Source organism: Heterocephalus glaber, unplaced genomic scaffold (genome assembly GCF_053883595.1).
Source record: "Heterocephalus glaber isolate CG9 unplaced genomic scaffold, H.glaber_assembly_v1.0 deba00001504, whole genome shotgun sequence".
NCBI lineage: Eukaryota > Metazoa > Chordata > Mammalia > Rodentia > Bathyergidae > Heterocephalus > Heterocephalus glaber.
The window spans coordinates 20804374-20832358 of NW_028258324.1; the positions used below are offsets into that span (position 1 = coordinate 20804374).

At 36.5% G+C, this 27985-nt stretch overlaps 1 pseudogene; it reads left to right on the top strand.

The window, feature by feature from the left end:
- Nucleotides 1–21: 21 nt before the first annotated feature.
- On the top strand, nt 22–27965 carry LOC101698128 (bifunctional methylenetetrahydrofolate dehydrogenase/cyclohydrolase, mitochondrial pseudogene; annotated as a pseudogene).
- Nucleotides 27966–27985: the final 20 nt, after the last annotated feature.

Here is a 27985-nt window from a genome sequence, read left to right on the forward strand (position 1 = left end):
TTAACCAAATCCATGGAGACGATGGAGTCAAAGATAAATGTTACAAAGTGGAAAAGGGCTGCAGAAGTTCCTATGTTTAAAAACCTGGAGAGGTATTAATAGGAAGGGGTACTTGAGGAAGGTGAGTCCCAGGGCCTGAATACAGACATCTCTGTATGTTGTGATTTTAGTTTATGTTTCTGAAAATGCAACATCAACAAAGAAATATTACTCCTCCATTATTATTTTTCCTGACTGAAAAGACATTATTTTCTGAAATGAAAAATTTGGATAACTATCTCGAGTAAATTCTCGCCCAGTCTGTACACTGAAGCAATTTAGAACATCACCTTTTCTACAAATAATAGGAGTAGATTGAGAAAGGTGAGGAGGTATTTTTAAGTTTTCTACCATCAGGGGATTTGACCTAATTAGGGTGTAAGAAAGACAAATGGATTTTAAAAAAGACTATTTAACAGACCATTCTGTTCTTTTAGTGCATATTTTAAAAGTTAATGAGTATAGAACAAAAGATTTAATGTTCCTCCCCTTTCAGAAGACTTGTACTAAGATTTCAAACATGGACTCTGTTGGAAGGTAGAGTCATTAAGGAATAATATTAGCTCTTTATACAGAAGAACTGCAGAGGTGTCTTGAGCTATAGCATTAAAAGGGCTAATTCTGTACCTTCATGTGGCCTAAGATGTAGGCCAGCTAAGTCTTTTCAAATAAGAATACAATATTATTATGCAAGAGAGATTGTTTGCACACCTACCATATTCCTCCTTAGCTAACCAAAAGAGGTTAAAGGACAGAGAACCATTATTCATTTTATCTTGCCTTAACAACAATAATCTTCCTACTAAGTAGGTGCCAGTATAGGATGCATGATTCCAGCATTGTAATTATGGGCTAAGAATTAAGTGACCTTGGGCAGTGTTTTAAGTTAAAACACCAATCCTCAACACTGGAGCTTAATGCATCTACCTTGTTCACAAATGTACATCTACCCCTAGGCAACCACAGTGAAGTTCAAAATTCAGTAGTTTATCACAATATATGTCTTTAGACAAAGTATTTATCTTTAGACAAAGCAACATATGATGCTAGAACTCTATAATTTTTGAATATAAATTGACTTTACATTGGTTTTATATGATTTGTTTTATGTATACTGTTATTGGCATTGTTTACTAAATGCTAACTGAATACAAGTTTTTATGTACAATGCTTTCTATTTAAACTACTACATGTGTTTTTTGTAATTCAGATAATAAAAATGGATAACACTGACATATTAAATTGGGAAAATATTAGCAATTAGGATAAATGATTAGGTTATCTTAATTATTAAGAATTACTAATAGTCATGCAGAATGCGCCTAATCGGCCCGCTGCACACAGGAAGGTCTGTGCACACCCTGCCGAGGTCCTGGGTTGTGCAGAGGATGCCGAGTCACCCCGCTGCAGACAGGCGGCCACCTGGTTCCACACTACAAAGACCCAGACAACACCAGAACACCAGACCTAGGTACTGAGTCCCGCTGTTCCCAGCCCAGAGGGAGGGGCTTCTGAGCCACCATCCCACTGCTCCTGGTCCAAAGGAAGGGGCTTCCCAACCACCATCCCTCCCGCTGCTCCCAGCCCACAGGAAAGGGCTTTTGGGTCACCATCCCTACCGCTGCTCCCGGCCCCTGTCCCACCTCACCCAGCTCAGAGGAGGTAATCCATGCAGGCGATAAAAGCCCCCTGCCCCAGTCGAAATGAGAAAACACATAAATAAGTCTCAAAACTAGACTTCCAGATCACCTACAGCAACCCCAAAGGGAAATGAGACGGAACACTCTGATACTCAACCACCTGGACCCACTGAACTGGCAACCAAAGGGGATCTGGAAAAAATGAAATCAGAAATAATTTCTCAGATAACAGGTGAAATTGTGCCCCTAGTGCAAGACATGATTAATAAATCTAGAGAGGAGCTCAGGAACATGATGGAATCCCAACATAGGAAACAAATGGAATCCATAAAAGAGATGCAAATAGATTTGCAGGACATGAAAAACTCCATTGAATGTCTACACAGCAGAATGAGCCAATGTGAGGACAGAATTTCAGATGTAGAAGATAAGATTGCAAGTAGTGACCAGGAAAAGAAAAATTGCTTCAAAATTATAAGGGAACATGAGAAATCAATCCAGCAGCTGCTAGATGATGCAAAGAAGAATAACATAAGACTGATTGGGCTCAATGAAGAAACAGGAGAGAGTGGAGATGACATAAAAAATCTCTTCACAGAAATAATGGCAGAAAACTTCCCAAGCAGGGGAAAAGAGCTTGACATACAGATAAGTGAGGCATATAGGACTCCAAATAAAAATCTACACATAGGCATATAATTGTTAAGATTCCAGAAACCCAACAGAAGAACAAAGTTCTCCAAGCAGTCAGAGAAAAGAAACAAATCACATACAAAAGAAAGTCCATCAGAATCACAGCAGACTTCTCAACACAAACCATCAAGGCAAGAAGAGCTTGGAGTGACATATTCCAAGCCCTAAAAGAAAACGGCCTCCAACCCAGAGTGATGTACCCTGAAAAATTATCTTTCAAAATTGATGGAGAAATAAGATACTTTCATGACAAAGAGCATCTTAGGAACTTCGTGAATACCAAACCAGCACTCCAAAGAATTTTACCCAATATTCTAGAAACAGACATTGAGGATCACAACCCCAGGAAGCAAAGCAGAATGAACCCATCTGGCATGACAAGAAATTAAATGTAAAAGGGGAGAACCCAACAAAAAGAAAAAGTCATGGCAATGACAAGTCAATATGTTTCAGTTATAACCATCAACATTAATGGTCTCAATTCACCAATCAAAAGAAATAGACTGGCAGAACGGGTCAAGAAGCAAAATCCAACAAGATGCTGCATTCAAGAAACACACTTCATTCAAAAGGAAACTCATAGACTGAAAGTTAAAGGGTGGAAAACAATACTCCATGCAACAGGAACCTGAAAAAAAGCAGGAGTAGCTATGCTCTTGGCAGATCAAGTAGATTTCAAACCAAAACTGATTAAGAGAGACGAAAAAGGACACTACATCCTTGTAAAGGAAAGAATCGAAGAGGAAGTGATGACAATCATAAATATCTATGCACCAAACACTAGTGTGCCCAACTATATAAACAAATACTAATGGACATGAAAAGTCATATATGCACTAATACAATTGTAGTGGGGGACTTCAACACCCCACTGTCACAAGTAGACAGATCAACTAGACAAAAAATAAGCAACAAAATACTAGAACTCAATTGAACTCGTGAACAAATGAACTTAACAGATGTTGACAGAGTCTTCCACCCCACAGAATCAGAATACACATTCTTCTCACCTGCACATGGGTCATTCTCCAAAATCGACCACATACTCACACATAGAACATGTTTAAGTAAGTGCAAAGGAATTGAAGTTATCCCCAGTATATTATCAGACCATAGTGCAATGAAATTGGAGATCCATAGCAAAAGAAACTCAACAAATTTCATAAACACCTGGAAAGTGAACAACACACTTCTGAATAACCAATGGGTCACAGAGGAAATTAAAGAAGAAATCTGACAGTTCCTTCAATTAAATGACAACAACAGTACAACATATTGGAATCTATGGAACACAATGAAAGCAGTCTTACAAAGGAAATTCATAGCAGTGAATGTACATATTAGGAAAACAGAATGAGCCCAATTAAACGACCTGATGATGAACCTCAAGCTTCTAGAAAAAGAAGAGCAGGACAACCCCAAAGCTCATACAAGGGAGGAAATTATAAAGATCAGAGGAGAAATCAATGCAATGGAGACTAAGAGAAAAATACAAAAATATCAATGAAGCCAAGAGTTGGTTCTTTGAAAGAATCAACAAAATTGACAAACCTCTAGCCAACCTTGTCAGAAAAAGGAAAGAAAAGGCCCAAATCCATGCAATTAGGAATGAAAAGGGTAAAATTACAACAGATCCAGCAGAAATCCAGAGGATCATCAATACCTACTTCCAGAACCTACACGCCAATAAGATGGACAACACAGAAGAAATGGACAGATTTCTAGATACATATGAATTACCAAAATTGAACGAAGAAGACCAAAAAATTCTGAACAACCCAATATCAACCAATGAAATTGAAAATGTAATAAAAAGCTTATCAACTAAGAAAAAGCCCAGGCCCTGATGGCTTCACTGCTGAATTCTCCAAGACATTTAGAGAGGAACTGCTGCCACTATTGTTTAATCTCTTCAATGAAATTGAAAGGGAAGCAATACTCCCAAATTCACTTCTGGAAGCAAGCATCACCTTGATCCCCAAAGCAGAGAAAGACCCAAACGAAAGGGAGAACTATAGGCCAATCTCACTAATGAACATAGATGCAAAAATCCTTAATAAGATGATGGCAAACAGAATGCAGAAAGATCATTGAGAAGATCATATACCCTGATCAAGTGGGATTCATCCCAGGGATGCAGGGATGGCTCAATATATGAAAATCAATCAATGTAATACACTATATCAACAGAGCCAAGGACAAAAACCATATAATTAACTTCATAGATACAGAAAAAGCATTTGACAAAATCTAATATACATTTATGATAAAAACCCTACAAAAAATTGGAATAGATGGTCTCTACCTCAAACTGATAGAAGCTATCTATGAAAAACCAACAACCAATATCATATTAAATGGTCAAAAGCTGAAATCCTTCACACTAATATCAGGAACAAGACAAGGATGTCCACTATTACCAATCTTGTTCAATATAGTTCTGAAAACCTTAGCCAGGGCAGTTAGACAAGAAAAAGATATAAAAGGAATAAAGATAGGTAATGAAGAAGTCAAATTGTCATTATTTGCAGATGACATGATGCTTTATATAGAAGACCCCAAGAACTCCACCAAAAGTCTTCTAGACTTAATAACCAAATTCAGTCAAGAGCTGGTTACAAGGTCAACACACAAAAATCAATAGCTTTCCTCTACATGAATGACAGACTCCCTGAGAGAGAAATAGGGCAAATAATTCCTTTCACAATAGCATCCAAAAAAATGAAATACCTAGGAATCATCCTAATGAAAGAAATCAAAGACCTCCTCTCTGAAAACTATGGCACTCTGAAAAGAGAGATTGAAGATGATATCAGAAAATGGACAGACATCCCCTGCGCCTGGGTAGGAAGGATTAATATAGTGAAAATGGCCATACTTCCAAAACTGCTATGTAGATTTAATGCAATTCCAACAGAGATCCCAGCAGCATACTTCATAGACCTTGAGAAAACAATTCAAAAATTCATTTGGAATAAGAAGAGACCTAGAATAGCAAAAGCAATTCTAGGTAACAGAGACATGGCAGGGAGTATCACAATCCCCAACCTGCAACTCTACTACAAAACTACTGTGATAAAAACAGCATGGTACTGGCAAAGAAACAGACTTGAGGACCAGTGGAACAGATTAGAAGATGCAGAAACAACACCAGACACACTCAACCATCTCATCTTTGACAATGGAGCCAAACACCCTCACTGGAGGAAAGATAGCCTCTTTAATGAATGGTGCTGGAAAAATTGGGCTTCAACTTACCAAAGATTAAAACTAGACCTGTATCTCTCACCATTCACTGAACTAAAATCAAAATGGATTAAAGATCTAAATATGAAAATAGAAACTCTGAACCAGTTGGAACAGACGTTAGGTAGAAGTCTTGAAGACATCAGTGTAGGAAAAGATTTTATGAACAAAACCTCACTTGCCCATGAACTAGCACAAACAATCAACAAATGGGATCTCTTCTTATTAAAAGGCTTCTGCACAGCAAGAGAAACCACCAGCAGTGTGAAGAGACAACCCACAATGTGGAAAAAGAATCTTCACCTGCTCTTCCTCACAAAAGGTCTACTATCTCGAATCTATAAAGAACTTGAAAAGATCAGACCTCCTAAATTTAACGACCCAATCCAAAAACGGGCATCTGAAATGAACAGACATTTCTCACACAAAGAAGTAGAAATAGCAAATAAATACATGAAAAAATGTTCAACATCACTGGTCATTCAAGAGATGCAAATGAAAACAACACTGAGATTCCACTTCACTCCAGAAGGAATGGCTGCTATCATGAAATCAACCAATAACAAATGCTGGCGGGGCTGTGGGGAAAGAGGAACCCTGCTCCACTGCTGGTGGGAGTGTAGACTGGTGCAACCACTGTGGAAATCAGTATGGAGATACCTCAAAGAACTAGGACTGGAAGTCCCATTTGACCCAGCTATTCCACTGCTGGGGATCTTTCCCAAAGAATTAAAAAAATCATACCACAGTGATATATGTGAGCCCATGTTCATAGCAGCACAGTTTGTAATAGCTAAAACTTGGAAACAGCCCAAATGCCCAACAACTGGAGACTGGATAAAGAAAATGTGGTTTTTTCTATAAAATGGAGTTCTACTCAGCCATAAAAAAATGAGAAATTACAGACAGTTATAGCTAAGTGGATCCACATTGAGGTGATACTCTTAAGTGAAATAAATAGGAGACACATGTGTAAATACCAAATAGTTTTTCTGGTGTGAGAAACTGAAAGTGTAAATAAGGACTAAATGTATCATAGGTAATGTGAAATAGGAAGAAAAGGGGCAAAGGGGAAGGAAGTGGGAGGGCTAGGGAAAAGGATAGAAGGGAATGGGGTTAATATGAGAAAATGGAAAAATAGGAACAAAATCTTTGTGAATAGGGAGGACTAGAGGGGTTGAAGGGAGGGCTGGGCAAGGGTGAAAAATAAGAACCAAGAGAGACTATGTAAAGGTGCAAATTTCCAATGATGAATGTCATTATATTGTCTACCTAAAATGTACCAATGATTAGAATGAATAATCAATAATGTAAAATAGGAAGAAAAGGTCCAAAGGGGTAGGGGTAGTGGGAGGGGCAGGGGAAAAGAAAGAAGGGAAAGGAAAAATGCTGAGAAATGGAAAAAATGGAAATAAAGTCTTTGTAAATAGGGAAGTGTGGAGGGCATGAAGGGAGGGCTAGGAATGGGGAAAAAATAAGAACCAAGATGCATTATGTAAAGGTACAATTCCCAATGAGAAATGTAATTTTGTTGTATACCTACAAAGTACCAATAAAAGAATTTAATACCAAAAAAAAAAAAAAAAAAGAAATCAGTATGGAGATGCCTCAAAGAAGTAGGACTGAAAGTCTCATTTGATCCAACTATTTCCCTGCTGGAAATCTTCCTGAAAGAATTAAAAGAATCATACCACCGTGATATATGTGTACCCATGTTCGTAGCAGCACAATTTTTAATAGCTAAAACTTTGAAGCAGCCCAAATGCCCATCAACTGGAGACTGGATAAAGAAAATGTGTTTTTTTAATAAAATGGAGTACTACTCAGCCATTAAAAATGAGAAATTAGCTAAATGGATGCACATTATGGCAATACAAGTGAAATAAACAGGACAAACATGTAAATACTGAATAGTTTCTCTAGTGTGAGAAACTGAAAGTGCAAAGAAGGACTAAAAGGTATAATAGATAATGTAAAATAGGAAGAAAAGGGGCAAAGGGGAAGGGGAAATGGGAGGGGTAGGAGAAAGGCAAGAAGGGAATGGAGTTAATATGAGAAAAAGGAAAACTGGAAACAACATCTTTGTAAATAGGGAGGGATGGAGGGGTTGAAGGGAGGCCAGGTGAAGGGGGAATAATAACCAAAAGAGATTATGTAAAGGCACAAATTTCCAAAGATGAATGTCATTATATTGTATACCTAAAATGTACCAATAAAATAATATTTAAAAATTTAAAAAAAAGAATTACTAGTATGAATTTTTGTAAAACAAAAACCAATATAAAACTATGAGCTAAAGGTTTATATGTGCCTAAAATGCAATAGTAAGACAAGATTCCTTTTTCTTTGTTGCTGCTGCATTCTTAGTATTTCCTGGGACTATCTTAGATTTCTGGAACAGCGGGGCAGATAATTGTTTATCTTTAGCTCAACTCCCACTTTAAATATAAGATGGAGACAGAATGTCTTTGGAAAATATCCAAGAACTGCATTGTCATTGTCTTCTGTCCCCTCAGTGCTGTGCATGAATGGACCAGGACAGGTTCATCTTCATTCAAGCCCGATGAGAAGGACCTGAAAGAAACCACTTAGGCTTCTGATCTGTTGTTCTGGGGTAGATGAAGTTTAGCTACCAATTCTAGACCTACAGCTTGAAAAGCCTGCAATGAGAGACAGGCTGGTGGGTGCTTTGATGGCAAAGCAGGAAAAGATGGCTCTTTAGAAATGGGAGCACTTTCACTCTTGGAAGGTGCAAAAGCTCAGGGTGGTTCCTATGGAGCAGGTATGGGCTACATAGGAGGGGAGCTGGCCTAGAGCCATCTCACAGGGATTGCAAGGAAGAGGGTTTCCTGGTTGACTGATGAGAATGAGAGCCAAACAGTTGAAATCTGTGTGACATTATAGGGAAGCCAAGGGCAGGGCTGGCAGAGATGCTGCCTGCCTCAGAGGTGGGCAAGAGAGATTCTCAATGTTTCAGAATCACCAAAAAGTCCTGAATCAGACTAAAGTATGTGTTCTGATGAGGTGAAAGCAAGCCAATGGCAGAGTAAGCCAGGCCAATCAATCCTGACCTTGTCTATCCCTCCTCACTCATCCTCTGCCTCAACTTGGAAGATTCAGAAGGCATTCATCCATAGCAGACTACAGGTGGGAGAGGAGAGAAACAAAATAAGCCTGTTCATTATCACCACTTTTATTTAACATTTCAATGGGTGTTCTGGGCAGGGCAATAAATCAATAAAAAGTTAAAGCATGAGTATTGAGAATTTTAAAAAAACTCAGCATTTGCTGCTAGCATAATCATAGTCATAAAAAATAAAACAGAATCTAAGATAAATTATGAAAATTATATAAATGACAAAGTCACTGGATAAAATGTCAATGTGTCAAACTTTTCTATTTTTTATGTATTAAACAGTAAATAGAGAATGAACAATTCTTAAAATAATACTATTTATAATACAAGAAAAGACCAGAGAGAAAGAGAGAGATGAGAGAAAGAATGAAATGAAAACAAAGCTTTCACTAGCTTTCTACTTTTAGAATATAAGCAGGTAGTTGTTAGAAAAAACTTCATTATGTTTGTGCTATAATAGTAAACAATTGAGAATATTCTATGTCCAACAATAGCAGACAATTATGACACATTTAAGAGACAAAACATAAACATTTAAAGTTGGGAGAAGAAAATATATTGATATACAAAGTAATGTAAATAGCCTTATTGTAGTTTTTATCTTTACATAAAATATATGTCACATAAAATACATGATACCATTTTTATTTAAAATCTTGAGTGCAGACTTTAGGCATTATAAAACTTATAGTCAGGAAAATTCTGGAGCAAATGAGTAGTGGCATAGAATGTGCTTTCCTAATTATTAAAACACATTATTAAATTAATTTATAAATCTTTTTAGAGATGATTTGTGGATAATGCATTATTTTGCCCATATTGCCCTTATGTATATTACCTTGTCTATAATAACTATATATTGTCATATAATTCAAAATAAAAGGGTTTGAAAATTTTTCATTCAAAGTAACTCAGAATAAATTTGCACAAGTTGTTTTTGAACCTCACGATGCTCTCATATCTTTAGAAAAGCTAAATATGGGGTTCAGTTCTCTCTGTTTCTGTTTAAATGTTCTTTTGTAAGGGAGCACATTTCCTTTTAACAGTTCCTTACTCTGTTTTTTTCCCCCCTCTGGAACTAAATAGAAAGATGTGACTTTTATACAGACGTTGCCCAGTCAGCAAAAATTATTGCACTTAGACAGCAGTTCTTGGTCTTTAAAGGGCATCAGAGAGCTTGAAACAGCATGTTGGGCCTACCCTCGTGGAACTAGCATGAGCCCTAAAAACATCCATTTCTAATAAGTTCCCAGGTGCTGCAGCTGCTTTTGGCTTACCCTCTGGGAAGCCCTGTGCCTAGGCACAAGCATGCACTTCTCTGATTTGGAGCAGTCTGTCTCCTTGACAGGCTTTGCCCTCTGTTGGAGTCTGGTGAATAGAGAAACCTGACCTTAAACAGACCAGGTCATACAAGAGAAACTGGAGAATAGGAAAAGCAGACCTTTCATAGTTTCTTTGAAAAAATGTGTTGTGCAAGATTTACATGCATCATTAGATATTCCTGAGATTCTAAAATTATGAACTCGAATACTTAAATTATGAGGCTTCACACAGAGGGTGTCTATAAAATGGACTGAATCTAAATTCTAATTTTAGCTACATGAATTTTATGTATTGTTTGTTTTGCTTCTGTAACCTTCCTCTGTTCTTTGTTAATTTACGTCCTAAATTTAAGTTTTTGAAAAGAATTTGAAAGACAAATTTTTTATTTTTTTATTTTATTTTTTAAAAATTCTTTTATTGGTACATTTTAGGTATACAAAACAATTACATTTCTCATTGGGAACTTGTACCTTTACATGATACATCTTGGTTCTTATTTTTTCCCCATTCCTAGCCCTCCCTTCACCCCCTCCACCCTTCCCTATTTACAAAGACTTTATTTCCATTTTTTCCATTTCTCAGCATTTTTCCTTTCCCTTCTTTCCTTTCCCCTGCCCCTCCCCCTGTGGACATTTTCTTCCTATTTTGCATTACCGATTATGCTTTCTAATGATTGGTACATTTTAGGTAAACAATATAATGACATTCATCTTTGGAAATTTGCTCCTTTACATAGTCTCTCTTGGTTCTTATTTTTCACCCTTGCCCAGCCCTCCCTTCAACCCCTCCAGTCCTCCCTATTTACAAAGATTTTGTTCCTATTTTTCCATTTTCTCATATTAATTCCATACCCTTCTTTCCTTTCCCCTACCCCTCCCACTTCCTTCCCCTTTGCCCCTTTTCTTCCTATTTCACATTACCTATTATACATTTGAGTCCTTACTTACACTTTCAGTTTCTCACACCAGAGAAGCTATTTGGTATTTATACATGTGTCTCCTATTTATTTCACTTGAGAGAATCGCCTCAATGTGCATCCACTTAGCTATAAATGTCTCTAATTTCTCATTTTTTATGGCTGAGTAGTACTCCATTTTATAGAAAAAACCACATTTTCTTTATCCAGTCTCCAGTTGTTGGGCATTTGGGCTGTTTCCAAGTTTTAGTTATCACAAACTGTGCTGCTATGAATATGGGTGCACATATATCACTGTGGTATGATTCTTTTAATTCTTTGGGGAAGACCCCCAGCAGTGGAGTAGTGGGGTCAAATGGGACTTCCACTCCTAGTTCTTTGAGGTATCTCCGTACTGATTTCCACAGTGGTTGCACCGACCTACACTCCCACCAGCAGTGGAGCAGGGTTCCTCTTTCCCCTCAGCCCCACCAGTATTTGTTATTGGTTGATTTCATGATAGCAGCCATTCTTTCTGGAGTGAGGTGGAATCTCAGCTTTGTTTTCATTTGCATCTCTCGAATGATCAGTGATGTTGAACATTTTTTCAGTATTTATTTGCTATTTCTACTTCTTGGTGTGAGAAATGTCTGTTCATTTCAGATGCCCATTTTCAGATTGGGTCTTTAAATTTAGGAGGTCTGATCTTCTAAAGTTCTTCATAGATTCGAGAGAGTAAACATTTGAAGAAAAGCAGTTGAAGATTTTTTCCCACATTGTGGGTTGTCTCTTTACAATGCTGGTGGTTTCTCTTGCTGTGCAGAAGCTTTTTAATAAGAAGAGATCCCACTTGTTGATTGTTTGTGCTAGTTCATGGGCAACTGAGGTTTTGTTCATAAAATCTTTTCCTACACCAATGTCTTCAAGAGTTCTACCTAACCTCTGTTCCAACTGGTTGAGCATTTTATTTTAATATTTAGATCTTTAATCCATTTTGATTTTAGTTTAGTGCATGATGAGAGATATAGGTCTAGTTTTAATCTTTGACAAGTTGAAACCCAACTTTGCCAGCACCATTTATTAAGGAGGCTATCTTTCCTCCAGTTGAGGGTGTTGGTGTTTGGCTTCTTTGTCAAAGATGAGATGGCTGAGTGTGTCTGGAGTTGTTTCTGCATCTTCTAATCTGTTCCACTGGTCCTCAAGTCTGTTTCTTTGCCAGTACCATGCTGTTTTTATCACAGTAGCTTTGTAGTAGAGTTGTAGGTTGGGGATTGTGATATCCCCTGCCATGTCTCTGTTACCTGGAAATGCTTTTGCTATTCCGGGTCTCTTCTTGTTCCAAATGAATTTTTGGATTGTTTTCTCAAGGTCCATGAAGTATGCTGCTGGAATTTCAATTGGGATTGCACTGATTCTATATAGCAGTTTTGGAAGAATGGTCATTTTCACTATGTTGATTCTTCCTACCCAGCAGCAGGGGATGTCTGTTCATTTTTTGATATCATCTTCAATCTCTCTTTTCAGAGTGCCATAGTTTTCAGAGAAGAGGTCTTTGATTTCTTTCATTAGGTTGATTCCTAGGTATTTCATTTTTTTGGATGCTATTGTGAAAGGAATCATTTGCCCTATTTCTCTCTCAGTGAGTCTGTCATTCATGTAGAGGAAAGCTATTGATTTTTGTGTGTTGACCTTGTAACCAGCTACTGGACTGAATTTGCTTATTAAGTCTAGAAGACTTTAGGTGAAGTTCTTTGTGTCTTCTATATAGAGTATCATGTCATCTGCAAATAATGACAATTTGACTTCATTTCCTATCTTTATTCATTTTATTTCTTTCTCTTGTCTAATTGCTATTGCTAATGTTTCCAAAACTATATTGAACAAGATTGGTGATAGTGGACATCCTTGTTTGTTCCTGATTTTAGTGTGAAGGATTTCAGTTTTTGACCATTTAGTATGATATTGGCTGTTGGTTTTTCATAGATGGCTTCTATCAGTTTGAGGTAGAGACCATCTATTCCAATTTTTCATAGGGTTTTTATCATAAGTGCATGTTAGATTTTGTCACATGCTTTTTCAGCATCTATGGAGTTGATCATATGGTTTTTGTCCTTGGCTCTCTTGATATAGTGTGTTACATTGATTGATTTGCGTATGTTCTACCATCCCTGCATTCCTGGGATGAATCCCACTTGGTCAGGGTGTATGATCTTCTCGATGATTTTCTGCATTCTGTTAGCCATTATCTTATTAAGGATTTTTGCATCTATGCTCATTAGTGAGATTGGCCTATAGTTCTCCTTTTTGATTGTGTCTTTCTCTGCTTTGGGGATCAAGGTGATGCTTGCTTCCAGGACTGAATTTGGGAGTATTGCTTCCCTTTCAATTTCATTGAAGAGTTTAAACAGTAGTGGCAGTAGTTCCTCTCTAAATGTCTTGTAGAATTCAACAGTGAAGCCATCGGGGCCCGGGCTTTCCTTAGTTGATACATTTTTAATTACATTTTCAATTTCATTGGTTGATATTGGGTTGTTCAGAATTTTTTGGCCTTCTTCATTCAACTTTGGTAATTCATATGTATCTAGAAATCTGTCCATTTCTTCTGTGTTGTCCATCTTATTGGCGTATAGGTTCTGGAAGTAGGTATTGATGGTCCTCTGGATTTCTGCTGGATCTGTTGTAATTTTACCCTTTTCATTCCTAATTGCATGGATTTGGGCCTTTTCTTTCCTTTTTCTGACAAGGTTGGCTAGAGGTTTGTCAATTTTGTTGATTCTTTCAAAGAACCAACTCTTGGCTTCATTGATATTTTTGTATTTTTCTCTTAGTCTCCATTGCATTGATTTCTCCTCTGATCTTTATAATTTCCTCCCTTGTATGAGCTTTGGGGTTGTCCTGCTCTTCTTTTTCTAGAAGCTTGAGGTTCATCATCAGGTCGTTTAATTGGGCTCATTCTGTTTTCCTAATATGTACATTCACTGCTATGAATTTCCTTTGTAAGACTGCTTTCATTGTGTTCCATAGATTCCGATATGTTGTACTGTTGTTGTCATTTAATTGAAGAAACTGTCAGATTTCTTCTTTAATTTCCTCTGTGACCCATTGGTTATTCAGAAGTGTGTTGTTCACTTTCCAGGTGTTTATGAAATTTGTTGAGTTTCTTTTGCTATGGATCTCCAATTTCATTGCACTATGGTCTGATAATATACAGGGGATAACTTCAATTCCTTTGCACTTACTTAAACATGTTCTATGTGTGAGTATGTGGTCGATTTTGGAGAATGACCCATGTGCAGCTGAGAAGAATGTGTATTCTGATTGTGTGGGGTGGAAGACTCTGTAAACATCTGTTAAGTTCATATGTTCAAGAGTTCGATTGAGTTCTAGTATTTCATTACTTATTTTTAGTCTAGTTGGTCTATCTATTTGTGACAGTGGGGTGTTGAGGTCCCCCACTACAATTGTATTAGTGCATATATGACTTTTCATGTCCATTAGTATTTGTTTTATATAGTTGGGTGCATTAGTGTTTGGTGCATACATATTTATGTTTGTTATCTCTTCCTCTTGGATTGTTCCCTTTTTAAGGATGTAGTGTCCTTCTTCATCTCTCTTAATCAGTGTTGGTTTGAAGTCTACTTAATCTGCCACGAGCATAGCTACTCCTGCTTTTTTTCAGGTTTCTGTCACATGCAGTATTGTTTTCCACCCTTTCACTTTCAGTCTATGAGTTTCCTTTTGAATGAAGTGTGTTTCTTGTATGCAGCATGTTGTTGGATTTTGCTTCTTGACCCATTCTGCCAGTCTATTTCTTTTGATTGGTGAATTGAGACCATTAATGTTGATGGTTATAACTGAAACGTATTGACTTACCTTTGCCATGACTTTTTCTTTTTGTTGGGTTCTCCCCCTTTATTTTTAATTTCTTGTCATGCCAAATGGGTTCATTCTGCTTTGCTTCCTGGGGTTGTGATCCTCAATGTCTGTTCGTAGGATATTGTGTAAAATTCTTTGGAGTGCTGGTTTGGTATTCATGAAGTTCCTAAGGTGCTCTTTGTCATGAAAATATCTTATTTCTCCATCAATTTTGAGAGATAATTTTTCAGGGTACATCAATCTGGGTTAGAGGCTGTTTTCTTTCAGGGCTTGGAATATGTCACTCCAAGCTCTTTTTGCCTTGATGGTTTGTGTTGAGAAGTCTGCTGTGATTCTGATGGGCTTTCCTTTGTATGTGATTTGTTTCTTTTCTCTAACTGCTTGTAGAACTTTGTTCTTCTATTGAGTTTCTGGAATCTTAACAATTATATGCCTATGTGTAGTTTTTTTTTTTATCAAGGTTATTTGAAGTCCTATATGCCTCACTTATCTGTATGTCAAGCTCTTTTTCCCTGCTTGGGAAGTTTTCTGACATTTCTTCTGTCAAGAGACTTTTTTATGTCATCTGCTCTCTCTCCTGTTTCTTCATTGACTCCAATCAGTCTTATGTTCTTCTTTCATCATCTAGCAGCTGCTGGATTGATTTCTCATGTTCCCTTATAATTTTGAAGCAATTTTTATTTTCCTGGTCATTAATTGCAATCCTGTCTTCTATATCTGAAATTCTGTCCTCACATTGGCTCATTCTGCTGTGTAGACATTCAGTGGAGTTTTTCATGTCCTGGAAATCTATTTGCATCTGTTTTATGGATTCCATTTGTTTCCTATGTTGGGATTCCATCATGTTCCTGAGCTCTTCTCCAGATTTATTAATCATGTCTTGCACCAGGAACACAATTTCTCCTGTTATCTGAGAAATTATTTCTGCTTTCATTTTTTCCAGATCCTCTTTTGTTGCCAGTTCAGTGGGTCCAGGTGGTTGAGTATCAGAATGTTCCATTTCATTTCCCTTTGTGGTTGCTGTAGGTGATCTGGAAGTCTGGTTTTGAGACTTATTTACATGTTTTCTCATTTCGACTGGGGAGGGGCAGGGGGTGCTGTTGACGTCTGAGTGGCTCATCTCCTCTGAGCTGGGAGAGGTGGGCCAAGGGCTCGGAATGGTGGTAGGGGTGGTGGCCAGAAAGCCCCTTCCTCTGGCTAGGGAGCAGTGGGGCGGTGGCTCAGATGCCCCTACCTCTGGGCAGGAATTCTTTAAATGCTGAGAACTTTATTAGCTCCTGTACAGTGTTATGGTGGTCTGGTGTCCTCTGTGTCTTTGTAGTGTGGAACCAGGTGGCTATACAGAGAAGAGGCCAAAGGAGGGGAGGGGGGTCCAGTGTTTTCAGCACAACTGGCGACCTTGGGACCATGTCCGCAGATCATCCTGTCTGCAGAGGGCTGAATTGGTGTTTTCAGTGTGATTGGTGACCTGGGGATCAAGTCCGCAGACCTGCCTGTGAAAGACATATTTAAATGTGAGATTGGCCTCTTTTGTAGTCTCATTTAGCTATCAAAGTTATACTAACCTGAAGAAAATGAGTGGAGGCATTGTCTTTGTATTTCTATGCTCTAGAATAAAGATAAAAATATCTGTTCCTTTAAAAATTTAGTGGAACTTGCCTGTAGAATTTTCAGTTTACCGTGTTTTTCAGGGATAGGTTTTTTTTATTGATTCTCTTTTTAGGTGATGTTGTTCTGTTTGAAATTTATTTATGTGTTACACAGTTTTGTCTTTCTTAAAGTGAATTTTATTGACCTATACATTCAAATAATAGAGGAAGATAATATATTATTATAGCAGAATTAACACAGCTTTGTAGCTAGAACAAATCAAGAAAAATTAGAATATTCCCAGCACCTCATCTAAGTGCTCTTTTGAAGGGCTCTGGTACCCTGACGTCTGACAACTCCTTAGGGAAAATAAGCAAATCATAACGTGAAAGAAAACTGGTTTTCTTCCCTTGCCTGGGAAGGAGGAGCTGCATCCCTCAAGTACAAGTTTAGTTTCTTTCTGCTTAGAAGTTGAAATGGCTTGGTATACTTCTGAAAAGGAGAAAGTTCATGGAATTTGCCAACTTTTTGTGTTTAGGGCCTGGTTTGTTTACAAGGTGGACTGTAAGCTCTTGCTTGGAAAATCTCCTATGAGGCCATCAGGTTTCACTGCACTGCTAACTGTAGGTCTGGTTTTAAAAAAGTCCACAAAAGGTTGAATAAAATTTCAGCATAGATTATTCAACATTCACATTCATGTGTACATACTCGTGTGTGTGAATAAAAACATTCTTTAGAATAATATAAATCAGTTTTGAACTTTATATAAATGAAATTATGCTGTATACACTGTTTTGTATTTGGCTTCTTTTCTCAATATGCCCTTAGGGATTCATCTGTGTTATTGTGTTATTTTGAGTGATGAGAATGATCATCCATTCTCATTATTATATAGTATTCTCCCATGTGAATATATTTTAGTTTATTCATCTATTTTATTGTTACTGACTACTTGGGCTGTTGAAGTATTTTTTTTCTTATAAGAAGTCTACTGTGAACTTTCTCCCAATATTTTTGTGCACATACATACCAAGACACACAAACACACATGCTTGCACAAGCCTGGGAGCAGAATTGGTGAGTCATAGAGAACACATATGGGAGCTTTAGGGAACACAGCCAGTTTTTAGTGGTTGAACTAATTTATGATGCCTCCAGTAGTGTATGAGCTCAAGTAGCTTTACATTCTAGTCAACACCTAGTATTGTCAGTCTTTCATTTTAGCCACCTCCATGAAGCTGTAGGAGCATCACTTTGAGGTTTTAATTTACATTTCTTTTATAACTAGTGAAATGGAGAACATTTTATATGTTTAATATTTATTTAGATATGCTTTTCAGAATTTCATGTTCAAGTATTTTGCCTAGTTTTTTTCACTGGCCTCTTTATTCTCTCAAAGAACACAGCATCAAACCAGATATTCTCAATTTGAGAACCATATTGTTGCATTTATACATATATCTTCTATTCTTTGGCTTATCTTTTCATCTTTGTTTTTATGGGTTGTCTTTTTACTTTTTTGATGCAGTAAGCAGAAATTCATGAGGAATATGTTTTAATAAACTTAAATGGTTCTGAGTCAATTGAAGTATTCTCTTTCTTCTTGTGTCTATTTTGGTAATAATAACTTACCAAGATAATATCCTTTTAATCAAATTTTACAAATTCATTGACATAATTTGCTCTTATTACTACTTTATGATTTTTAAACTATTCAATCTAAATTCATGAACCCTCATTCCTGATACTGTTTAGTTATGTCCATTCTGTTTTTACAGGGTATTGTTACTGTTCTATTTCTCAGTAAGTTCAGATCTTTAATTTATTTCAATCATTGCAGCTTCTTGATTAATCAAAATAGACCTAATTCCACTTTGCAAATTTCTAAATTTTACTTTGAATGTGGAAGACTTGAAATTCTTTACTTGGATAAGATGTTTGCCTGTGCCTAAAGATGTTAGACAAGAAGTCCTATGGAAAACAGGCTACACAATATTATATAAAAAATAGTATGCCCCAGATTTCCATTTTAAGTTTTATACTAAATGTAGAAACATTTTCTCAAATTCAGCCATCTTATTATAATTTTTTTCCATTAAGTTTATTGATACGTTTTTGGTATACAATACGGTTACCTTCACCACTGGGATCTTGTATCTTTACATGATGTATCTTGGTTCTTAGTTTTTTTCCCCATTCCCCTGCCCTCCTTCACCCCCTCCACCCTTCCCTATTTACAAAGACTTTGTTTCTATTTTTTTCCTTTTCTCATATTTTTTCTTTTCCCTTCTTTTCTTTTTGCCACCCCTCCCACTTCCCCTACTCCTTTAGACCTTTTCTTCCTAACTGATATTGTGAAATAGGAAGAAAAGGTCTCATTAAAATTTTAATCAACCTTTCCATATCATAGATTTTTATATGTAGGGCTGAGAAATATGGTAATACTTGAAAAGGAATTCTGTTGTATAAAATTTTTACTCATGAAATAGCTAAATAAACATGTTGGAGGAATTTAGGTCATTATTTCCACAATAATTTTAGTGTAGTCTAAGTAACAGGAGTTATGAAAGCATCAAAAGTAAACTTTTTAGATTCAGATATGAAGATGCACAGGACCTATGGTTTTTAATGGAGATGTTTTGTTTTGTCACTTAGAATTGATATAGAAATTGCTTTTTCCCCACCCAGGCCCAGAACAGAACAGCAATCCCTTCCCAACACAGCAGGTTAGCTCTGAGTACAGGCTGAAAAAAAGATACAGCACTATACAGAAAGAAAAACAAGGCTATTTCTGGAAAATACACTATTGGTGGCAGGCATCTTCCAGAATACATTAAAACATGAGAGAGAAAAGCTGTCAGGTCTTTTGAATTAAGAACAGAGATTTTTAGACATTAACAATCTTCCTCTTCCCACATTCTCCATACCCTCCCCACTTCTTCCCCTCACCAAGAGAAAAAATAGCCAGTTACTTTAAGGGCTTTAGAAGGGCATACTCTTAACAACAACAGGGAAGAACTAAGAATGTTTGTAATTAATATAAAGATCAGCTATAAGGAAATGAGGAAATGTCTGGTCCTAGTCAGAAGGATTAGAGTATTAGAATGCTCTTGAATTCAGAGAAAGGATAAGTAAATTAAGCAGAACTGAATACAGAGGGGGTGAAGGAAGGACAAACAGGAGGACCAGAACAAGAGCTTAGTTAAAGAGGAGAAGCTGACAGTTAATTGCAAAATTATATTGGGTGTGGAGTTTATGTGTTTGGATCTTGAGGCAAACTCTATTGTTCTCACCCCCATCAAACACAGTCACTGTCAATATCTTACTTCATAAAGCCTTGTACTAAATGCGATACCTCCACAGGTATTTTTATAAAGTGGCTGTCTGGCTCGCGACACTTTCACATTTGAGTCTTGATTTTTGCCTTTTATTCCCTATGCAGAATGCTAACAAAATGGTCTATTTCTTCTCTGTTATATTATGGGGCATTATGTATGAACTCTTCATCATTTTTTTTTCCATTCCAAATGACATATTTTCAACAATCATATCTGCCATATGTTTTTTCTTCCCCTAAATACCCCACCCTTGATTTTAGCATATATGCAACTAACATGCAACTGTCAGCCTCAGTATTTCAAGGCCAGCATGCAATGATAGAGAAATGATAGTAGTGGAGGTTGAAATGTGTATTTCAGGCAGCACATGATTTTACCTGTCTGTGGACTTCTGTCTGAAGTAGAATTGAGCTCCAGAGAGATGACTAGAACAAGAACATGATGTTTCTGGCTTTATGTGTTAATAAAGTGATTCTCAACCACAGAAATCTCTTACAAAACACCAAATTCTGCTCCAACTACCATCCTGAGATTTTTACTAAAATGGCCTTAGGCAAGTCTCAATGTATGTTTCAAAAGATCCCTAAGTATTCGATATGCATCCAAGGCCCATTGTATTATGAGGAAAACTTTAAAGCAAGTTTAATGCAACTTTAAAGGTGTATCAGGCAAGTGTCTATCAAGAGCAATTTCCAAGAGTAGGCTCAGTAGCAGCCAAGAAGCCAAGTCCATTTTGTCATATGGAAGAAAATGCTTCAGAATGAGTTTTCTTCACATAGCTTCTCATCAGATTAGCTGAGAATCTGTAATAGGCCCCCCATATTCTAACGACCATTCATTCTTAGTTATCTTTTTCTTCCCCTTTGGTGGTACTGGGGACTGAGCCCCAACCAAGGCCTTTGGTCAAAGCTACAACCCTAGTCCTTTTTTATTTTTTATTTTGAGACAGGGTCTTGTTAAGTCACTAAGTTGTCCAGGCTGGGCTTGAACTTGCTATCCTCCTGCTTCAGCCTCCCAGAGTGCTGAGATTACAGGTGTGTGCCACCATACCTGGCTCTAGGATTTTTGGTATGCTTATTGAACTGCACTGCATTCTCCTCCAACAATCCATTAACTTTTTCTTCTTCAGAGACATAATTACCTTCATGGTTAGGTATGTGAGTTACCTATCATTCTGTAGATCTCTTAAATGAACTTATATTGAACTATGGAAGGAAACATTATGTTTATGGCTACTACACGGCTATTAACATGGCTAATATGGTATAATTATGAAATAATTGGATACTGATAGAATAGGCTTAAGCATTTGAATATATTTTCTCAATATAAATAGCATTGTATTTGATAAAGTGGAAAGAACCGTGGAAATAAAAAGAACTTAATGAACATGAGAATATTATTGAATTGTCAATTATTCAATAAAATATTTTGCTCATATGGAAAAACTATGTACACATATATTTACTCAGATTATTTACTAAAATTGTAGTAATAAATTCAGCTGAGTTTTATCAGAGTAATCAAATTACTACTGCTCTCAAAAATAATAAATAAACCTTACCAAGCATACTAATTTTATCACAATTTAAGAATTAAGATGCACAATTCAAAGTAAATGCAGACAATACATTAGTGCTGCAATCTGTTATCACTTTATAGGAAATGTTTACTATAGACACAAAATGAAGTTGCATGTATCCAGCTGACTTAGAAGAGAACAAAAGAATTTGTCAAGAGATAATATCAGACTACTCAGACATGTTCCAATAGATTATTGCATTTGCAAGACTTCTAGATATTTGTTGATCTAAAGGAGGAGAGTTGAGGCTAATCCTTAATTTATCAATTTCACTGAAAAACTATCAAAACACATTTAAACATAATTAAGTGTGCATTTTTGTTTTGGAAAATTGATAAAAATTAGACCTTAATTTTAATTTTCAAAGACCTATGCCTGTGAGACAATATCATATGATTAGTATCTAATATGCAATTATGGAATGAATTATAATTTTAATTATTGAATATGTATTTGTGGAGACTATCAGCAGAGAATATAAAGTGACTCCCAGTAACTAGGTGGATTGATTCTAAGTTAAATTTTAGTACTGCTTGTATGTTCTATTATCAAGAGTTAAATTCCATGGTAACACAGCAAGTAGTGTATTAGTTTAACGATGGAGTGTTTTATAATAGGCATTGCACATAATTGTCTATTCATAGCATTAGGTACAGACAGCTCAAAAACACAGAGGAATCAGGTATACAATTTAAAAAGCTAAATTACTAAGACTGATTTAACTTGTTTGTTAAAAGTAACTTCTTAAGCAGGGTTGTGTACCTTCGGCGAAGTAAATGATTTTAAGGTTGCATTTGTATTTGTTATGGATAATTCAATTTCATAACATGAGAATTATGCCTATAAAATGTGTATTTACAAAACATGGTCAATTGCTATGTTCTTTTTAATCACATTTGTCTTTATATATTTATGGTTGATGTTATTCATGTTACTACTCTTCTCCCAATTACATGGATTCCTAATTCAGGCATCTTTGATTCATCCTTATCATCACCCATTTCTTCTCTCCACCTCACGGCACAGCATCTACCTGATATGCTTCATCTAGCTAGTTCATGTTTTCTGACAATATTTACCTGCTCAGAAACCATTAATTCTCCTCCACTGTGTACTGAGCTTTAAATTAAAACTCTTTCTCTATTAATGATCATAATATTACTAAAAGTTCAGTTGTACCTTTAAAAAAGTGTGTAGGGGAGATTGGGAGGCAGCAAATAATACCAGATGCCAATTTATATATTGCTCAGGAGTTTCAATAACGAAATTATTAAAAATGGTTATATGACAGTAATTCTTTGAAAGCTAGAATTAACAAACTGATCAAAACTAACAAAAATAAACCAAAATATCACACGGAAAATTCTGAAAAGCATGTAAGATCAGATAGAGTGGGAAAATGCTTTTGCCAGTAATCCCACAAATAGAAAACTAATCTAGAATATATAAAAAACTCAAAAACTTAGATCCCCCCAAATAAAAGAACCAGCCAAGAAACGGGCTACTGAAATAGACACTTTTCAGAAGTGCAAATGACCAATAAATACATGGAAAAATTGCTCAACATTTCTATGAGAGAAATGCAAATTAAAATAACTATGAGATTCTGTCTTACTCCAGAAAGTATGATTATTATAAAGAAATCAAACAAAAACAAAAGCTGCTGAGGCCTCAGGGTTTAAAATAAACACGTTTACATTGTTGGTGGACCTGTAACCTAGTACGAGCATTATGGAAATCAATATGGAGTGTCCTCAAAAAACTAAAACTAGAAATTCCCTTTGATCTATCTATTTCCTTTCCATGTCTTCTTGAAAAATTTAAAGATGCCATATTACAATGATACAAACATGCTCATGTTTATAGCAGCACAATTCATAGTAGCTAAGTCTTAAAAGCTGTTATGTCCATCAACAGATGAATGAATAAAGAAATACAGTATTTATACACAGTGGAGTACCACTCTGCCATAAAGAAGAATAAACTTGAGTTATATAAAAGAAAGTGGGTGTATTTTGAGACCATAATGTTAAGTAAAATAAATCAGACACAAAAGCGTAAATATCACATGGTTTTTCTTTTATGAGAAACCCACAACATAAGTGCGTAGCAAAATAGAAGAGTTAATGGGAAGTAAGGAAATAGATCTTTTGCAAAAGGGAAAGGGACAAAGAGATGGAGGGAGGGAGGAGGTAAGGAGGGGAAGGAGATGAAAACAGAATTAAAATATGTTATGTACGTGTACTAATTCCCCATGAGAAATGTACGTATTATGTACTGCACACATGTAATAATAAAAAACTTGAAAACAAGATTAAACAGGCATCAATAAACTTCGTACAATCAAAATGAGTTCTAGTATAAGTTTTCAACTTCCATCAGGAAACAAAGGAAAGAATGCCAACTGAGCTTCCATTTACTGCACTCCAAGCAGGTGCAGGTTCTGACACTGTTTTCTCAGCAGCATCATTTCACTAAGCAAGCCCCTTCTTCCCATTCACCCTAACAGTCAACAGCTGTTGGCATAGAGCCAATTTTTCTCTTTATTCAATCATATTCTCTCCAATTCACATTACACACACTCACACAGCAGAAGAAATGCTCAAACTAATTCTTCCCTTTAGAAAGCAGGCCAGTCTTCACAATACAGCCTTTGTTTACTTAGTTGTTGGTTGTCTTTCTGTCTCCTTAATATGTGATGATTAGGAATATGGGTTTGACAATCACTTCCTCAGTTCAAATCCCAGATCCTATACTTATTAGTTCTTAGTGTTCTTAGAGGTGAGTTGTGAAACCGGCAGTCTTTGTAGCTTAATTCCTTCATCTGTAAAATGGTGATGATTTAATATTATTACCTGGATAGCCTATAGGGAAAAATGTACCACAGTGATTAGATCTGTGTAGACTATATGCTCTACGTGGCATGCACTTTGCAAACATCAAAGACTGTTACTACTCTCATGCGTGTTGATGGTTATTTCTTAAAATCAGCATCTTTGTCTCTGTTGTTCCTTCTGATAGGCATACTATTTAATTCTTCTGGGCCTGTTGAAGACTTACCTACTTCTGTAGGTCTATTTCTAATCTTTTCAATCTGTTTAAATGGCCGTAATTTTACTTCATACCCTATTGTAGGTCTCTTTCCACTAAGCTTAAAATTTAAGAGAATCTCCCTATATCTATCTCTATATTTTTCTCTCTCCCCTTTTCCAACCCACTATCAAAAGTTATTAATTTATTAGTTTAAAATGTAACATATACAGTAGGGTTTCCAGATGTCTGATGAGAAAACAAATCACAGAAAATAAGCAAAACATTCAACATTATTTTTTCTTGCACTTGTCCAAAGTATGAACCAGGTAACTTCTCTCCACATATATTTGCATTCCCTACAAACATCATTTTGGAAATTAAAATCTATGGTTATTAAGAAAAACATTTTATGTACAGCATTTGCAATATAAGAGTTTCAAAAAATAAAGAGAACTTTCTCCTGTAGAGATTTATTTTGGCTTTTATAACTTGGAAGCCCAGGATTCAAGCAAAGACATTGTTTTAAACCTGTTGGGATTAGTCATTTCTTATGCTGAAAACATCAAAATGAAGTTAATTTCTTATGAGAAAGATAACAAAAATTGTTTTGTTCTAACAATTTGAAATCTAAGCAAATGAATTGTAGAATTTGCATAGGATTTTTTCCTGTTAGGATATACTTTATCTGATTAATTACACAATTAAGTAAATTTGTCCATATTTATGTTTACACTATACAATCTCATACATGTTTAAATTAATATAAATTTGATGACATATATGTTTTATTGTTAAATATATGTTTGTATATATTTACTTTTATGGAGTTTATGCTTTTTTATTTGATAGTGGCAGATGATGTACATACTAATTACTTGAAAAAATGTTCCATGGTCTGGTATTTTTTATGCTTTTACAATATGGGGAAATTAACCTTTATTGATGAGCTATATTCTAGAAAATTTAAGAAGATGTGACAATTTAAGAGTAACTTATTTTTCTTCTAGATGTATTGTATTTAAACTTACCTTTTAAGTAATCTTTTCTCTACTCACAAGAGGAAACAGTATCTCCTGTGAAGTGACTTGATGTGGGTCTTACTGGAGGGATCTGTCCTAAAATAGAAAAGGCTGTATGAGTCAGACAACTCTGAGTTGTTCTGATGCGTGGATCTTCCCTCAGGGAAGTTGAAGACTTGTAGACTTAAATAGGAAGAAAAGTCATGTCCTCAGAAGCTTTGGAGATGAAGGCAATGTTAGTTTGAGGAGTTTAAGGTAGGTGGGATGTGGTAGTTCAAATCAAAGCCTAGTCACTTTATACACATGCAAAGAACATATAAGCATATAAATAGAAAAACTGATGGGTAAATTTTATGCTAAGTTTAATTTTAATGATTATTTTTAATAGCAATGAATTTGTTATTGCTTCCATATTCCTTCTAAAAAGTCCACTATTTTAGCCACACAATTTTCAAATAACCAATATATATTTTCAAATAACCAATATATATTTCTCCTTTGGCTGTTATTTCATCACTTCAAAATAACATATATGATTTTAGTTTTACCATTTTCCCCTAGGACTAGATTTCCTATGTTTTTGTCAATACCATCCCCAGACCTATTTCTTCAAGGTTTGATTTCACTTCTGTTTACCTCCTTCTTTTATACATACACTTTGAGTTAAGTTAGAAGGTTAGTATAAGTGATACAATGTTTGGTTAATTGGGCATTGTATAAGTTCTGCTTGTTTTTGGACACTTCTGATTTGTGTGTAGTGTTTATATGAATAAGAAGCAACACACGCTTGCCTCTTTCATTGTTTTAGGTCAGGAGGTCCCCTATATTGATTTCTAGTAATTTTTTAAAACGAGATCTATACACGTAAGATCTAAGAGTAGAAACTCTGAGGCACAACTTTACTGACTGGAATGTAGAAACTACCTGAAAGCCTTAAAAAAACCAAAGTTACCTTAAGGCGCGGGCACCGGCTGCAACGTCTCTCCTGTCTGCTTTGCCCCCCCCCCCCCCCCCCCGGTTGCTCACGCCGACGCAACGCTGCCACCTTCTCCATCGCCCCTTCCATCTCGCCGCAGTTGGAAATGAAGCTGTTGTCATTTCCCGAAGGAAACTGGCCCAGCAGATCAAGCCGGAGGTCCAGCAGGAGGTGGAAGGATGCCTGCGGCCACACCTGAGCATGGTTCTGTTTGGCGAGAATCCTGCAAGTCACTCGTATGTCCTCAGCAAAACCAGGGCAGCTGCAGATGTGGGGATCAACAGCGAGACAATTGTGAAACCAGCTTCAATTTCAGAAGAGCTGTTGAATTTGATAAATAAACTCAATAATGATGAAAACGTAGATGACCTCCTTGTTCAGCTGCCTCTCCCAGAGCATACTGATGAGAGAAGGACCTGCAGTGCTGTTTCTCCAGACAAGGATGTGGGGCGAATGTGTTTGGACCAGTATTCCATGTTGTCAGCTACCCCGTGGGGTGTATGGGAAATAATTAAGCGAACAGGCATTCTCATCCTAGGAAAGAATGTAGTTGGAATGCCCATTGCAATGTTACCGCACACAGATGGGGCGCATGAATGTCCTGGAGGTGATGCCACTGCTACAATATCTCATCACTACACTCCTAAAGAACAACAGAAGAAACACATGATTCTTGCAGATATTGTAGTATCTGCTGCAGGTATTCCAAATCTAATCACAGCAGATATGATCAAGGAAGGAGCAGTGGTCATTGATGTGGGAATAAACAGAATTCAAGATCCTGTAACTGCTAAACCCAAGTTGGTTGGAGATGTGGATTTTGAAGAAGTTAAGAAGAAAGCCAGTTATATCACTCCAGTCCCTGGGGGTGTTAGTCCCATGACAGTGGCAAATGCTAATGAAGAATTCCATTATTGCTGCAAAAAAAGTGCTGAGACCTGAAGAGAGGGAAGTGCTGAAATCTAAAGAGCTTGGAGTAGCCACCAATTAACTGTGTGTCTGCCATGCCGTGAACAGTACTTTAAGCCAGCCAAGAAGCAATGCAGGCCAATAGAAATGCAAGACTTTTATTTATTCTGCCGAACTGGTTTAAAATATGCTTTGTATTTATTAAAAGCTTAAGTGGGTCGTTGTGTGTGCACATGGCTTTGCAGTGTTTGCCAGGAGCACTCCAGGGTCATACTGGGTCATGTGATCCAGCCAAAAGGCGCCATTAACCTAGTGATTAACGTGGACTATACCGTCACCTTGAGAATGGATGTTAATGGACTTTACTTTGTCAAGTCACTTAAGTTAAAAATCTGCCTTTTCTAGAACTGCGTTTCCCAAGTGCTATTCCAGTAAGAATTGATACTCATTTTAGGTTCTTAACCTTTTGAGATCAACTAGTCAAACCAAAGGAAAAATGTTGCTAGAGAAGATCAGGAAAAAGGTGAAAAGGAAGAAATGGTGGTAATTTATTGGGTAGAGAAAGATAATTACCTTAATTTCTGTACATACTGCTCAGTAACCAAATTTATCTGAAGAGAACTGAATTGGCTGAGGATAAAGAAAACCTACATGTTACTGGTTGTCTTTTTGTGGCTTAGTCACTGGGGA